The following is a 6000-nucleotide window of genomic DNA, read 5'->3' on the forward strand; positions in this document are numbered from 1 at the left end:
ATGAAAACAAATCAAATCTGTCAAAAACTTGATGTTGTACAAAAAAAAAAGTGAAGACATTTGTTAAATCAGCATCAAAAATGCATTTAGGGTCACAAAAATCCAGCTGTGATGGTTAACTAACATAACATCAATCCACGTCTAAAGCCTTGTCGCATTATATATTGGCATTAAGCTAGCAGCCTACCTTTAGACAAAAAAATTAAAGTTTGTTTGACTATTTTTGTGTTCAGTTATACAATTTTTCATTTTAATTTTATTTGCACTCGATAAAAAAAAATATACAGAAATACCATCATGAATCAAACGGAATGTAAAGAGTTCAACTGCTTGCGTAGATTGTGCAGCGCCTTCTGTTGTGTGCGCTTTGGCCATCAGGGGGCAGTGTACTATTTTATCCTCCATCCATCCATTACGTGTATGAACAAGACAGACCAAAGTGAGCTGCAGTAATAATGGTGATGTTGCCTTTCCCGTCAATGACAGTCTTTGGCCCTCGGATTGGCTCAAATGTGCGTACAAAAAAGGATCATAGCGCCACCTGTTGATTTGGCTCCAGCCTGCGTTTGTATTTTTAAAGTGGAAAATGACTTATTTTGAAACACAGCCGTTGTGAATAGGGAGATTTTTTTTTTTGTTTTGTTTCGCCTGAAGCATGCTGCCGAGTTCAAAGTGACACGACTTACGCTTACGCCGCTGTTCTTCTGAAAGTCATGTGCCCCGCACAAACACGACGTTGTTGTAATCTTTGCGGCATTAATCTGCTGCGAAAACATACCCAACTTTTCTGGAAGGGCTTTCCATGCCATTTGTGAGCAGGCTGCGGCGGGTTTGCAGAGGATTTGCGTCCATTCAGCCTCAGATTATTCCCTCCACAGTGCAAAGTAAAATCGGGGGGGAAAAATGTACACATGCAAAAATATGCTGGTTTACCAGCCTTGTAGGATTAGAGGACACTTTGCGTTGGGAGTCTCCACCGTTGTTTTTTTGTTTTTGTTCGCACCGAATGCAACAACATGTCTTATTTCTCTTCAAGTTGCATACAAAACATCCGTCCACCATGAGACCATACAAAAGTTGTCGTCGTGAAGGTCACGAGTGACCTGAAGCCTTAGACTTCACACCCCGCTCATGGAAACAAACAACCATTCAAACCGATGGACAACGAAGAGCCTTCAAAGACTGGAACATTTGGAGAAAGTTGAACAACACGCAAACTCTGTACAGTCACAAGTTTCGACTGTTGCGTGTGAAGCAAACATGCCAAGCGCAATACAAAACAAACATTTGGTAAACAATTGAAAATATATTTCATCTGGATATCTTCAAAGTTGCATATGATCTGGAAAGAAACTGCAGCATGGCTTCCTATCAATTGGTTGCATCATTTCTTGTAAAATTTTGATTTGATGGATCCGGCTCTGAATTGACTTCAATCAAAGGTTGCAACGTCGCTTGTGCATGATTCAATTCTAGTCTACTGTCTGACATATTTTATGACCAGATTCTTCAGCCAATATGGAGGGGAGGGGGGGGGATTGTTTATACAAAAAAACGAAACCAAGAACAGTAGAGCCCGGATTGGCACTTGAAGAAATGGAAGAAGAAGAAGTAGTAGTCATGGCAACTCATTTGTGACTCATAATAAAGTAAAGGATCATCTGCCCAGCTAGCTTGCTAGCTTCTGCCCCAACATGTATTTACTATTTACAGCACTAAAAGGCGTAATTACCGACCAGGATTGTACCTTGGGCCACAAGACCACGCAGGATTCGTCGAAGTTAAAGTAAGCCATAAACTACAAAGAAAGACAGGGAGTTTGGGTGTCAGAAAAAAAGGGCCACTTCTAATCCGAAAATATAGTCAATACATTGTACGTACATTTCTCGAAAAACTGGCCAACCTCCTTTATCAAGTTAGGGATGCGCAGAAAATTTCTAATGTATGTCCCTTCAGCACCAAGACGGACCCCGACCTCCCGAGATTCTACACACGCCCCCTCGGCAACAAATACAATGACATCAACGAACGAGAAGAAGCGGGAAACACATCCCGAAACGTAATATTTTTGTGTTTCAAAGTAGTGACAGGTGTGGTTTTATCGGATGTTCTATACTTTGCTCCAATGACGTGTTTTGAGTGAAACGCTCCATGTCGACCTGAGTGGCTGTCGGAGCAAACAGCAATGCTAGTAGCCAGCTCGTACAGTACTGTTGCTTCTGACAAATTCATTTTCATACCAATAACGCTTATATTATATAATATAATTATTATATAATTAGCCGCATTTTAAAAGTAGCTGCTTACGACACCACTTGCATGCGGTTCAAAGTGAGGACTTAGCCGATCTTAGTGCCTTCCCATTTCCGGGGAGGATTGTTTTTCCACCCTTAGTCTTCCCCCTCCCCAAATAAGATAAAGGGGAGGGGGAAGACAGCGATAAAGGCTTAAAGGGGAAGGAATGGGATTGGGCCTAAGTGTGCATTTTTTTTTTTACAAGCATTTTTAAAATCTTGAAAATGTTTCTTCAATTTCAGTTTCGTTCGTTTCCGTTAACTACATCAACCGTGATTCAAAGAAACCAAAATCATCTCCATCTCCATGTTGATGACTAACAAGCAAAATTATTCTGTCGTGTATGTGGAGGTGTCCATATTGGCCTCTTTCCGAACCTCTCTGCATCCATATTCATGCATGTGGAAGCAGCAGAGAGATGGAAACATTGCCGTGTCTCATTTGCATCTGATAAATAAATAAGACGAGCCAATCAAGTGTGCCGTGTGACAGTGCGTGTGTGTGTGTGCGTGGGGGTGTGTGTGCGTGTCATGGCCCTGAGCTGCTTAAAATTGCATGACAGGAGGCGGACACGACTTTTGATTGGTCAAGTCAGGTGTGGGTGTGTGTTTTTTTGTTTTTTTTTTAATGTGAGGAGACAGCAATGAGCGCCAAAGAGAGGGAGAAACAGGAAGTACTCCACACGGGCGGCCTCTTCTTCCTCCTCCTCCTCCCCCTCACCTTCCCCCTCCGCCGTCCTCCACACAATAATGAATTTCAAATAAGTTGTTCACTTCAGGAGTAAGTGGCAGCCACTCCTTAAAGCTGCTTTGTCCAGATAATTGATTTTCAAATAGTTTGGAGGGCGAGGAACCTCGAGAGAGGAGGAGGACGGCAGCGGGCTGCGGGTTTTATTTATGTGTTGATTGTGCATGCGCGTTAGTGTGAGTGCGTTGTGAGGATGCTTCAGTTCACGTCGGAAAGAGGCCGTGCTGGGGCGCTCGCTGTAATTACACTGATACTGCTCCGTAGACGCACACACGCACACGTCAAGTGATGCAGGAAAGATGAATTTTTCACGTCTCGCATGTCGGCTTCATCACCAGCGTCTGGCCCAAGTCAACGCTTGCAGTAAACATGGCCACCCTGCTCCGCTGGCTGCGCCGATAACCGGGCGCGCGGCACTACTGCGACACGGATTCAATGAGATGCATTAGTGGGGGGATTTGAATTGACAATGCAATTTGCCGCCTCTTCGTCTGCTTCTTCTTCTCTCTATCGGTCGGCGCCAGTCAGCCCTCGTTTAATTCGGAGCCTGGCCGAGCAGCCGCCAGGGTTTCCGTCATGAATATGTTTAACACCACAAACATCACACGGAGCACAGGATGAGATATTAAAAAAACATCAGCGGGTAATTTGTTTTTAAGTACATACTTGGGTTTTCCTCAGAACTTTTTTTTTTTTTTTGCAATCATACATGTTAAAAACGACAGATGACAAAGTATGCGTCCGTATTTGACCTAAGTTTGCGAAACCACCGAGATCAATTGGTTTCTTGCTCAAACGTAAAACAGTAATAAACTTCAAATAGCATTCAACAGAAGACAAATACAGTAATACGTCCTCCAACGTTACAGACACAGACCCCATCATTGAAAATCCACAAAATAGAAATGCCCTATATTTTAACGCACCTTTCCCATGTTTTCTTAATTTTTAATCTGGTATGCCCAAATATGGTCATTTTTTTTTTTCACAAATTGATACTAATGGTTCGTACAGTATTTATATATATATATATATATATATTGGTCAAAGGCGTAATTCACCTCATGAGTCATTGCAAGTACATTCGATTGCCACATGACTGCAGCATGTCGCCATGTTTGTGTTGACGCAGGTGAGCCAAATCTGTCTGACAGGTGAGGTGCGTAAACACACCTCTCTGCCGTTTTCACCAACTTGAACTCTGCCCCTTGACAGCTTTGGCCCTGGGCCTGGATACTCATTTCCCGGCATAATTGCGCTATGCGAGCTCCATAAGCTTAAAAAGTGTAATGGATGTGGCCTCTTGTTTTGCGCCTGATTGTACGTTCTTGAGTGCGTGAAACCCAAACCTGGCCATTGTGCAAGAGTTGGAGCGAGACGCCGGGCCGGGCGACTCTGCGCAGACATGCACGCTGTCTCTGCAGCCAAATTCTCACGTTGATGTTCAGCGGACGCGCGCACACGCACACCAACTCACACACGCACGTTATGATGACAGCACACACTTGACGGCGCACACTCTCAGCACAACTTTGTGTTGTGTGTGCGTGCGTGTCTTCCAATCTGATTCAGATTGACAGGATGCTTAGGAGGCTTGCTGCTCACTGTAATTACACACACTTGAGAAATGTCGGCTCTCCGCGTAGAAGACGAGGGTGTAATCAACGCTCGTTTTCTCTCTCTCTCTCACTCTGGGTCTCACACATACACCTGACATTCTTGCAAAGATTAGCAACACACCTTTTTGTCGCTTTGGAATCCAATCTGGGGGATGAAGAAATGCATGCAAAGGAAGCGTCTCTGTCTCAGCGTCAATGTGGTCGCGATCACCTCGTTCGAAATCAGACGAGACGTATTAAGACTTTGTTTTTGCACCAAAAGAACGGTTTATTTCTAGCTTTTTCTGTTCATCCGTGATAAGCAGTTGAACACTTTCTGACCAAAAAGTTAAAAAAAGCAGGATTTTGTGAAAGGAAACGTCCTTCAGAGCAGTGACTTTGAACCTTTTCTGTTTTACACCTTTGACATCGCAAACCATAAATCAACATTTACAATACTGAACGGCTTTTGATGGCAAAATATTTATAAACAAGTCACCGACTCACCGCACGGCTTTACGTGCCTTTCACTCTTTCTCAACACAACTAAATTGAGTGTCTCAGAGATTACATACAAGTTTAAAGCTACATTCATAAACTCAGTGGCGGAGGTCTTTGTCTTGATTGTGAATTCTCGTCAGTACCTCGATGGCGGCCATTTGCAAGAGCTTATTAAGGTCCAGTGTTGCGTCCCCTCCCCGTGTTTATGCGAGTGCCTGCCCTCCCGCTGCCCGGAGGCAACCGCTCTCGCCTTTTAGCATAACAAGCGTGCACCTTGCCGTCCGGGGTCCGCGGTCATTATACAGCACCCCGCGGTCCACGCATTCCCAAGCGCCTCTCGGGCGTCCCGCGGGGCGCTGTTGTCAGAGGCGTTTTCATTAAGGCGCTCCATTTTGCGCACCACTGTGATTTGCATGTGTTCTTTCTAAATAGTTTTTAAAAGCCAGGGCCCCCTTTTGTATTAAACAGCGCACCGGTAGAACTATTAAGTGGAGGGACACAGCCGGACGAACCGCCGCTGTCGTGCTTTTTCAATTCCATGTTAACGGGATGGCGGCGAGACGTGCGGACGTGCCGCCTCGTCCCCCGTGGCGGCATTGCATCACATTTCTTCGGCCTTATTGCTTTTGCACGGCTTTTCCTATTACTCCGTCCCCCCTCGTCCAGCTCTCGGAGCAAATTAATTGCGGCTCTTTTGATCTAGAAACAATTACCATTCTGCCCACTTCTTCGCAGACTTTCGTGGCGGCCACTCTCGACGCCCTTGAAGCGCCGTTTTATTGGTGTGACCCCTCCAGAAGTGAGGCTCCGCTCCACTGATAATGAACAATTACACAAAGTGACTGCCTCTCTTATATGA

Source organism: Idiotropiscis lumnitzeri, chromosome 9 (assembly GCF_059441095.1).
Source record: "Idiotropiscis lumnitzeri isolate Australia: NSW breed Sydney's pygmy pipehorse chromosome 9, RoL_Ilum_1.0, whole genome shotgun sequence".
Taxonomy (NCBI): domain Eukaryota; kingdom Metazoa; phylum Chordata; class Actinopteri; order Syngnathiformes; family Syngnathidae; genus Idiotropiscis; species Idiotropiscis lumnitzeri.